We start from the raw sequence: 10766 nt of genomic DNA on the forward strand, positions 1-10766 counted from the left end.
ATACTCTACATAGAAAACCCAAAAGACTCCACCCCAAGATTGCTAGAACTCATACAGCAATTTGGCAGTGTGGCAGGATACAAAATCAATGCCCAGAAGTCAGTGGCATTTCTATACACTAATAACGAGACTGAAGAAAGAGAAATTAAGGAGTCAATCCCATTTACAATTGCACCCAAAAGCATAACATACCTAGGAATAAACCTAACCAAAGAGGTAAAGGATCTATACCCTAAAAACTATAGAACACTTCTGAAAGAAATTGAGGAAGACACAAAGAGATGGAAAAATATTCCATGCTCATGGATTGGCAGAATTAATATTGTGAAAATGTCAATGTTACCCAGGGCAATTTACACGTTTAATGCAATCTCTATCAAAATACCATGGACTTTCTTCAGAGAGTTGGAACAAATTATCTTAAGATTTGTGTGGAATCAAAAACAGATCCCAAAAGCCAGGGGAATTTTAAAAAAGAAAAGCATATCTGGGGGCATCACAATGCCAGATTTCAGGTTGTACTACAAAGCTGTGGTCATCAAGACAGTGTGGTACTGGCACAAAAACAGACACATAGATCAATGGAACAGAATAGAGAACCCAGAAGTGGACCCTGAACTTTATGGTCAACTAATATTCTATAAAGTAGGAAAGACTATCCCCTGGAAGAAAGACAGTCTCCTCAATAAATGGTGCTGGGAAAATTGGACATCCACATGCAGAAGAATGAAACTAGACCACTCTCTTGCACCATACACAAAGATAAACTCAAAATGGATGAAAGATCTAAATGTGAGACAAGATTCCATCAAAATCCTAGAGGAGAACACAGGCAACACCCTTTTTGAACTCAGCCACAGTCACTTCTTGCAAGATACATCCACAAAGGCAAAAAAACAAAAGCAAAAATGAACTAATGGGACTTCATCAAGATAAGAAGCTTTTGCACAGCAAAGGATACAGTCCACAAAACTAAAAGACAACCTACAGAATGGGAGAAGATATTTGCAAATGACATATCAGATAAAGGGCTAGTTTTCAAAATCTATAAAGAACTTATTAAACTCAACACCAAAGAAACAAACAATCCAATCATGAAATGGGCAAAAGACATGAAGAGAAATCTCACAGAGGAAGACATAGACATGGCCAACATGCACATGAGAAAATGCTCTGCATCACTTGCCATCAGGGAAATACAAATCAAAACCACAATGAGATACCACCTCACACCAGTGAGAATGGGGAAGATTAACAAGGCAGGAAACAACAAATGTTGGAGAGGATGCGGAGAAAAGGGAACCCTCTTACACTGTTGGTGGGAATGTGAACTGTTGCAGCCACTCTGGAAAACTGTGTGGAGGTTCCTCAAAGAGTTAAAAATAGACCTGCCCTACGACCCAGGAATTGCACTGCTGGGGATTTACCCCAAAGATACAGATGCAATGAAACGCCGGGACACCTGCACCCTGATGTTTCTAGCAGCAATGTCCACAGTAGCTAAACTGTGGAAGGAGCCTCGGTGCCCATCGAAAGATGAATGGATAAAGAAGATGTGGTTTATGTATACAATGGAATATTACTCTGCCATTAGAAACGACAAATACCCACCATTTGCTTCAACGTGGATGGAACTGGAGGGTATTATGCTGAGTGAAGTAAGTCAATCGGAGAAGGACAAAGGTTATATGGTCTCATTCATTTGGGGAATATAAAAAATAATGAAAGGAAATAAAGGAGAAAGTAGAAAAAATGAGTGGGAAATATCAGAAAGGGAGACAGAACATGAGAGACTCCTAACTCTGGGAAACGAACTAGGGTTGGTGGAAGGGGAGGTGGGCAAGGGTGGGGGTGACTGGGTGGCGGGCACTGAGGTGGGCACTTGATGGAATGAGCACTGGGTGTTATTCTGTATGTTGACAAATTGAACACCAATCAAAAATAAATTTATTATTTTAAAAAAATACTTCTAGGACGGGAACTGCCATTGGAGTCCACTTAAGGTTACAATATCCTCCAAGACCCAGCTATCTTAAATAAGCCAGGCCCATCTTGAGATTTCCACATTTTAGAATCAGTTAACCACATAGATAGCTGTAGGTCAGAACATTCAAGTTACCATTCTCCTCTAATATTGTTTTGACAATCACACTAGCAATTAAGATGCTATTACATGCTTGACCTCTACAATCTAAGATTCCATATGCCATTGAAATAGAGGAGGCCCTTACAAATGCAGCATTTCATTTACATACACCTGACTTAGAGCACCCCACCATTTTGGAGTTTTTCAAAGATGCACAAGCACATCTCACCAAGGTAGTACTCAAAGCCTTGGTGAGTGGTTGTTTGTCTCTCTTAGCAGACAGAGTTAGGATATGGATGAGCCAAAGTAGGAGGACCATGATTTTAGATAGGACTGAACTTATTGATATAGGTGAATATAGATCCTCTCGATCCAACATGTTACCTAGAGCAGCTGGGAGTGGTTCTAATTGGTTTGTTGTTGTTGTTAGATTAAAAAATTGGACTCATTTATGGTAATGTTAAAGAAAGCTCAGATGCTAAAAAATCTCTCATATTATGTTACAGTGGTTCCATACCAGGAGAGACAAATTCAGAGGACCTGACTCTGCCACCCAACACCTCTACCAACTATTCAGCTCACAGAGTGGGGTGTCACTTAGAGAGAAGCTTGCCACGATCGTTGGACACCTGGGTTCTTTCCATGGTTTGGCTATTGTGCACATTGATGCAATAAACATTGGGGAGCAGGTAGCCCTTCACATCACTACATTTGCATCTTTAGGATAAATACCTAGTCGTGTAATCGCTGGGTCATAGAGTAGCTGTACTTTCAACTTTTTGAGGAAGGTCCATACTGTTTTCCAGAGTGGCTGCACCAGTTTCCATTCCCACCAACAGTGTAAGAGGGTTCCTCTTTCTCCACATCCTCACCAACATCTGTCATTTCCTGACCTGTTAATATTAGCCATTCTGACTGGTGGGAGGTGGTATCTCACTGTGGTTTTAATTTGTATTTCCCTGATGCTATGTGATGTTGAGAATGTTTTCCTGTCTGTTGGCCACTTGTATGTCTTTTTCGGAGAAATATCTGTTCATGACTTTTGCCCATTTCTGGATTGGATTATTTGTTCTTTGTTGAGTCTGATAAGTTCTTTATAAATTTTAGATACTAACCCTTTATCTGATAAGACATTAGCAAATATCTCTTCTCATTCTGTTGGTTGTCTTCTGGCTCTGTCAACTGTATCATTTGCTGTGGAGAATTTTTTAATTTTGATGAAGTCCCAATAGTTTATTTTTGCCTTTGTTTCCCTTGCCTTTGGAGACATGTCGAGCAAGAAGTTGCTGCAACTGAGGTCCCAAAGGTTACTGCCTATGTTCTCCTCTAGGATTCTGATGGATTCCTGTCTCCCATTTAGGTCTTTCCTCTATTTCGAGTCTATTTTTTTGCATGATATAAGGAAATGGTCCAGTTTCATTCTTCTGCATGTGGCTGTCCAATCTTCCCAGTACCATTTGTTGAAGAGACTGTCTTTTTCGATTGGATATTCTATCCCTACACTGTGAAGAGTTTTCATCAAGAAAGGATGCTCTACTTTGTCAAGTGCTTTTTCTGTATCTATTGAGAGAATCATATGATTCCTGTCCTTTCTTTTATTTATGTAATATATCACATTGATTGGCTTGCAGATGTTGAACCACCCTTGCAGCCCACGAATAAATCCCACTTGGTTGTGGTGAATAACCCTTTCAATGTACTGTTGGATCCTATTGGCTGGTATCTTGGTGAGAATTTTAGCATCCATGTTATCAACAATATTAGTCTGTAATTCTTTTTTGTGAGGTCTTTGTCTGGTTTGGGGATCAAGGTAATGCTGCCCTCATATAAAGTTTTTGGAAGATTTCCTTCAATTTCTATTTTTTGAAACAGCTTCAGAAGAATAGGTATTAATTCTTTGTTAAATGTTTGATACAATTCCCCTGGGAAGCCATCTGGACTCCGTTTGTTGGGAGCTTTTTGATTACTGTTTCAATTTCCTTGCTGGTTTTGAGTCTGCTCAGGTTTTCTATTTCTTCCTGTTTCAGTTTTGGTAGGTAACATGTCTCTAGGAATGCATCCATTTCTTCCAGATTGCCTAACTTGTTGGCATATAGTTGTTCAAATTGTATTTCTTTGGTGTTGCTTGTAATATCCCCTCTTTTATTTATTTAGGTCCTTTTTCCTTTCTTTTTGATTAAGTCTGGCCAGAGTTTTAACAATCTAATTAATTCTTTCAAAGAACCAGCTTCTAGTTTAGTTTATCTGTTCTACTATTCTTTTGGTTTCCATTTCATTGACTTCTGCTCTAATCTTTATGAATTCTCTTATCCTTCTGGGTTTAGGCTTTATTTGCTGATCTTTCTCCAACTCCTTTTGGTGTAAGGTTAGGTTGTATATTTAAGACCTTTCTTGTTTCTTGATAAAGGTTTGTGTTGTTATATACTTCCTTCTTAGGATCCCCTCTGCTGCATCCCAAAGGTTTTGAACAGTTGTGTTTTCATTTTCATTTGTTACCATGAACTTTTTTAATTCTTTTTTTAGTTACCTGGTTGACCCAGTCATTAGGATGCTCTTTAGTCTCCATGTATTTGAGTTCCTTCCAAATTTCCTCTTGTGATTGAGTTCAAGCTTCAAAGTATTGTGGTCTAAACATATGCAGGGAGATCCCAATCTTTTGGTACCAGTTGAGACCTGATTTGTGACCCAGTATGTGATCTATTCTGGAGAATGTTCCATGTGCACTCGAGACGAATGTGTATTCTAATGCTTTAGGATGGAATACTCTGAATATATTTGTGAATTCCATTTGATCCAGTGTGTCATTCAAAGCCCTTGTTGCCTTGTTAATCTTCGGCTTAGATGATCTGTCCATTGCAGTAAGTGGGATGTTAAAGTACCCTATTATTATTGTATTATTATCAATATATTTCTTTAATTTTGTTATTAATTCACTTATATAATTGGCTTCTCCCATGTTAGAGATATAAATATTGATAATTGTTAGAGCTTCTTGTTGGATAGACTCTTTAATTATGATATAGTGTCCTTCCTCATCTCTTATTATAGTCTTTGGTTTAAAATCTAATTTGTCTGATATAAGGATTGCCACCCCAGCTTTCTTTTGATATCCATTAGCATGATAAATGGTTTTCCACCCCCTTTAAATCTGGAGGTGTCTTTGGGTCTAAAACAAATCTCTTGCAGACAGCATATCAATTGGTCTTGCTTTTTTATCCAATCTGATACCCTATGTCTTTTGACTGGGGCATTTAGCCCATTTACATTCAGAGTAATTATTGAAAGATATGAATTTAGTGCCGTAGTATTAACTGTAAATTCACTGGTTCTGTATACTGTCTGTGTTCCTTTCTGGTATATGTTACTTTTAGGCTCTTTCTTTGCTTAAAGGATCCCTTTTAATATTTCTTGCAAAGCTGGTTTAGGGATCACAAATTCTTTTAGTTTCTGTTTGTCCTGGAAGCTTTTTATCTCTCCTATTTTAAATGAGACCCTATTTTGGGACCCAGGAAATTTAACAAAAATCCCCTACCCCTGGACAAGCAGAGCAGGACTAACTCCGTTTTGTGCTACACCCGCCACCTCCTGTATGACCCCCACATGACCTGCTTATTGCTTAAGGCACTGCCCCACCCTAGTCAAGCCGCTGGGCACACCCTTACCAGAAATGGCTCATAACAATGTAACCCCGCCTTGTGCCCACCAAAACTGCATGCCAATTCTGACCAAAGTAATAGGCCAGTTCAAATGGATACTTTAGGGTAAAATGTAATTCAATTGGCCACCTGTGTGTGGACCGACATGACTGTGCAACTTTCTGTGTATGTTACAATCCCATTGGCCACTGACCCCTATAAAGCTGCTACACCTCTTAGCCTCAGGGTCCAAGTCCCTGCTCCACTGTGTCGGGTATACTTGGACCCAAGCTTGAGATTGTAAATAAACCGTCATGTGTTTACATCGGTGTCAGCTCCTTGGTGGTTTCTCGAATTTACAATCTTGGGCACAACACCTATCTGGATAAAATATTCTTGGCTGCATATTTTTTCCTCAATGAGCACTCTGAATGTAATGCCAGTCCTTTATGCCCTGCCAGGTCTCTGTGGATAGGTCTGCTGATAGTCTAGTGTTTCTACCTTTGTAAATAATGGACCTTTTGTCCCTGAGCTGCTTTGAGGATTTTCTCTTTATCCCTGGGATTTGCAAGTTTCATTATTTTATTTTGGGATGTTGACCAAATTTTATTGATTTTGAGGGGCGCTCTCTATGCCTTTTGGACTTGAATGCCTGTTTCCTTCCTCAGATTAGGGAAGTTCTCCTACAATTTGCTCCAATATACCTTCTGCCCCTCTTCTTCTTTCCTCTTCTTCTGGGATCCCAATTATTCTACTACTACTCACTTTATGGTATCACTTATCTCTCAAATTCTCCCCTCGTGATCCAACAGTTGTTTATCTCTCTTGTTCCTTATTATCCATCATTTTGTCTTCTATATAACTAAATCCCTCTTCTGCCTTATTTATCCTAGCAGTTAGAGCCTCCATTTTTTATTGCATCTCATTAATAGACTTTTTTTATATTTACTTGATTAGATTTCTGTCTTTTATTTCTCCAGAAAGGAACTCTCTAGGGTCTTCTATGCTTTTTTCAAGCCCAACTAGTATCTTTATAATCATTATTCTGAACTCAAGTTGTGACATTTACTTATATCCATACTGATTAGTCCCTGGATGTCAGTACTGTCTCTTCTCTTTTTTGAGGTTAGTTTTTCCATCTTGACATTCTTGTGGAAAGTTGTCACTTTTCTATTTGTAGAGTTGTAGCTATTCTTTCTAAGACCTCCAGTTGAGTTCACAGGTATTCAGAATGATTTGATAGCTATATAGTTGTATTCCTGGGACCAGACAAAACCAGACCTACTCCTCCACTATCTTAGACTATCCTATATGTAGAATTCTAAACCAATCTCCATACTAAGTAAATACAGTAAAAGAATATAATATAAAATGAGGAATAAAGGACTTAGTAGACCAACAGGTAGCCAATTTGGTTTGTAGTTACAGAGCAGTGATATGATTTCAACCAACTCATATTATTTCTGTGACTTTCAATTTCCTTTGCCAAAAAGGACTGCCTATCTCAGGATGGAAAAGAAGTTTCATCTCAAGTACCTAATCCAGTTGATTGGCAGTGATGCCTTGAGTCCAGGGGAAAAAAAATATGAGGCTCAGTACCGGCCCAGTGAAAAGAGTGCTATGATCAATTCATGATGTCTGTCACAGTCCAAAGTGAGAGAAGTTTGAAAAGAGTATGTTAACAGTTTGCCATCTCTAAATTATTTAAATGTAAAGACTCCTCAAAAATTTTAATAAAACATGATCTGATTTGTCATCTTATGCATTCTAATGTAATGCGGTTATCAATGATAAAACAGTGAGAATTTACCTTCTTTAACTTGTAATTAATTTTTTTGTTTTATACAGTACAATATTTCTTGTAAATGACTAAGAACAGCCAGCATATTATTTTAAAATATATTCAGTATTTAAATTATCAAGTGAATTTAATTATCCAGGTGAACAGAAAATTAGGGCAAAGGTTGTAAGAGTGTTGGATGATAATCTCAGTGAATATGAATGCTCATTGTCTGAATTCAAAATATCACCTTAAGTCTTATCTTAAAAGTTTAAATTTCCCAAAGTTAGTGAATTTTCTAGGATAAAATTTCATTTGGGATTCACTCTTCTAGACCACAATTTGCTGTTAATATCAACAGTAGCTAGGTTTTTTTTAGTGTGCTATTTATAGGGAAGCTTGGGTGGCTCAGTGATTGAGCTTCTGCCTTTTGCTCAGGGCCTGATCCCAGGGTCCTGAGATCAAGTTCCACATCAGACTTCCTGCAGGGAGCCTGCCTGTGTCTCTGCCTCTCTCTCTCTCTGTCTCCCATGAATAAATAAATAAAATATATTTTTAAATGTGCTATATATATCCCACAAATATGTATAAATTTAAAAGCTTTGGTTTGAATGCTAACCAAATGATTTTATGTCAAGTTGCAAAACTATAAACAATACAGGTGGAAATTTGTGGTTTTAAAGTGATTTTTAAGTTTTAGAAGGTGATTATTTAGCTTCTATTTTAGTATTTGAGATATTTTTCAATACTTGCCCAAACATGATCCACCTAGAATTGTGAGCCAACTGGTTTTTAATATATTGTTCTCTTAAGATGAAGCAGTGTTAATACTGTCTGGGTTTGGGATCCCTGGGTGGTGCAGCGTTTAGCACCTGCCTTTGGCCCAGGGCTTGATCCTGGAGACCCGGGATCGAATCCCATGTCGGGCTCCCGGTGCATGGAGCCTGCTTCTCCCTCTGCCTATGTCTCTGCCTCTCTCTCTCACTGTGTGCCTATCATAAATTAAAAAAAAAATACTGTCTGGGTTCCACTGATTGAACAAGACATCAGTAATTTCTCATTTTCCCAAGTAAAACCATATTTACTTTTTTAATTAATTCCAATATTTTTCCAGAAATCTAAACACTATTATTGTTATATTATTACTGTTTTAACTCTCAAGAGGACCTTTTTTTTATTTATTTGTTTATTTATTCATGAGAGACACAGAGAGAGAAGAGGCAGAGACACAGGCAGAGGAAGAAGCAGGCTCCATGCAGGGAGCCTGATGTGGGACTTGATCCTGGGATTCCAGGATAACGCTCTGGGCCAAAGGCAGGCTCTAAACCACTGAACCACCCAGGGATCCCTCAAGAGGACCTTTTAAAATGGTATCAGTATATTCTTCATTTTTTAAACTTTAAATTTTAATTAGAACATAGTTAACATACAGTGTTATATTAGTTTGGGTGTACAATATAGTGATTCAACAATTCTGTACATTACTCAATGCTCTCCACAAGAAATGTACTCCTCCTTAATCTCTATCACTCATCTCCCCATTCACCTCCCCTCTGGTAACCTTCAGTTTGTTCTCTGTAAAGAGTCTGTTTCCTGGTTTCTCTCTCTCTCTCTCTTTCTCTCTCTCTTCCTTTGCTTGTTTTTTTTTTTTCACTTAAATTCAACATATGAGTGAAATCATATGGTATTTGTCTTTCTCTGACTATTTTCACTTGGCATAATACTCTCTAGCTCCATCCATATCATTTTCCATTTTTTAATGGGAAAGAATATCTATATGCATTTTCTAATGATGTATGAGTTATTTATTGACATAAACAGGAAAGATGCATTTAAAATGATTACTGGGGGATCCCTGGGTGGCTCAATGATTTAGCACCTGCCTTCGGCCCAGGACGTGATCCTGGAGTCCCGGGATCAAGTCCCACATCGGGCTCCCTGCATGGAGCCTGCTTCTCCCTCTGCCTGTGTCTTCACCTCTCTCCCTGTCTCTCTCTGTGTCTCTCATGAATAAATAAATAAAATCTTTAAAAATAAAATAAAATAAAATAAAATAAAATGATTACTGTTTATTTTACATAAAGATTCAATAGGTACATTTATCTGGCAGGGTAAATGTTATATCCAATTTGGATGGATTCTGGTATATCCAAAATTTTCCATTTTTAGTTTATATTTCCCCAGTTGTCCTCCCATTTTCATTTCCTTGGCTCTTCCACCCATGGTTTATAAATACATGACTTACATGCCATTCATGGCAACTCCGGTAAATAGGACTATGAGTAGAGATTTTACTTTGCTCACCTCACAAAAAAAAAAGTCATAACTCAGAAATAAACTTCTTGCAATCTGATAATCCTAAGAATTTAATAAGGTTATGCAGATTTATTTCCAATTTGGTACAGATCAAACAAAAACTGATTAAATATTTAAATAAAGAATATTAGAGCTATCTATAATGACAGTAATTCTCAATGACAGCAAAAACTTTCTACTTTCAAAGTATAAAAGAAAACATCCTTTACTATATTACCTTTTGCTTAAAGAGCTTAAGATTCATCTTGTAACCCCAGTTGGTACTAATTTTACAACAGCATTGGAGGCAAATAAGGTGATTTATTAATGTGGTCATTTATCCTGTCTATCCTTGCCAACAGACAGCTAGAAGACACTATCAGTAAACAAAGGGAAAATGTCTCCAAAATGGATTTAGCAACCAGGGAATCACCAAACCAGGCACAGATTAACACTTTAGAAATAATGTAAATTATTTACAACAAAGCACTACATTTAAAAAACTAAAAGACATGTTGCATATGTTAATGCATTTCTTTAAATTATTTTTGAATCATGAAATTTTAAAATTCTATTTAAGATATTTTATTGATAAGTATCAAGTACAAAGCTTTTGGTGATTAAATCTTAACAATTCATTCAGTAGAAAGTTGGAACAAGAGAATCCCTGACTTCAAGAATCTTACAATCTGTTCAGGTAGGCAGATGGGTAAGGTAATTATTCCAGCTCTTGCTAGGGTAGCAAAAGGTATATAAATCAGGCTAGAAGCCCCATTACTCCTTTCAAGGGAAGTGATATTGAGCTGGGATTTGATGGTAGAGTACCCACTAATTTAAAAAACAGGTGGTGGGAGACATTCCAAGAGGAGGGAAGAGCATATGGGAATCATGAGAGCATGACAGAAGATGATCTAATCTCAAAAATGCTAATGGTTCCATATACCTAAAGATGAGGCAAGAGCAAGAAGAG

Source organism: Nyctereutes procyonoides, unplaced genomic scaffold (assembly GCF_905146905.1).
Source record: "Nyctereutes procyonoides isolate TBG_1078 unplaced genomic scaffold, NYPRO_anot_genome, whole genome shotgun sequence".
In the NCBI taxonomy this organism is placed as follows: Eukaryota; Metazoa; Chordata; class Mammalia; order Carnivora; family Canidae; genus Nyctereutes; species Nyctereutes procyonoides.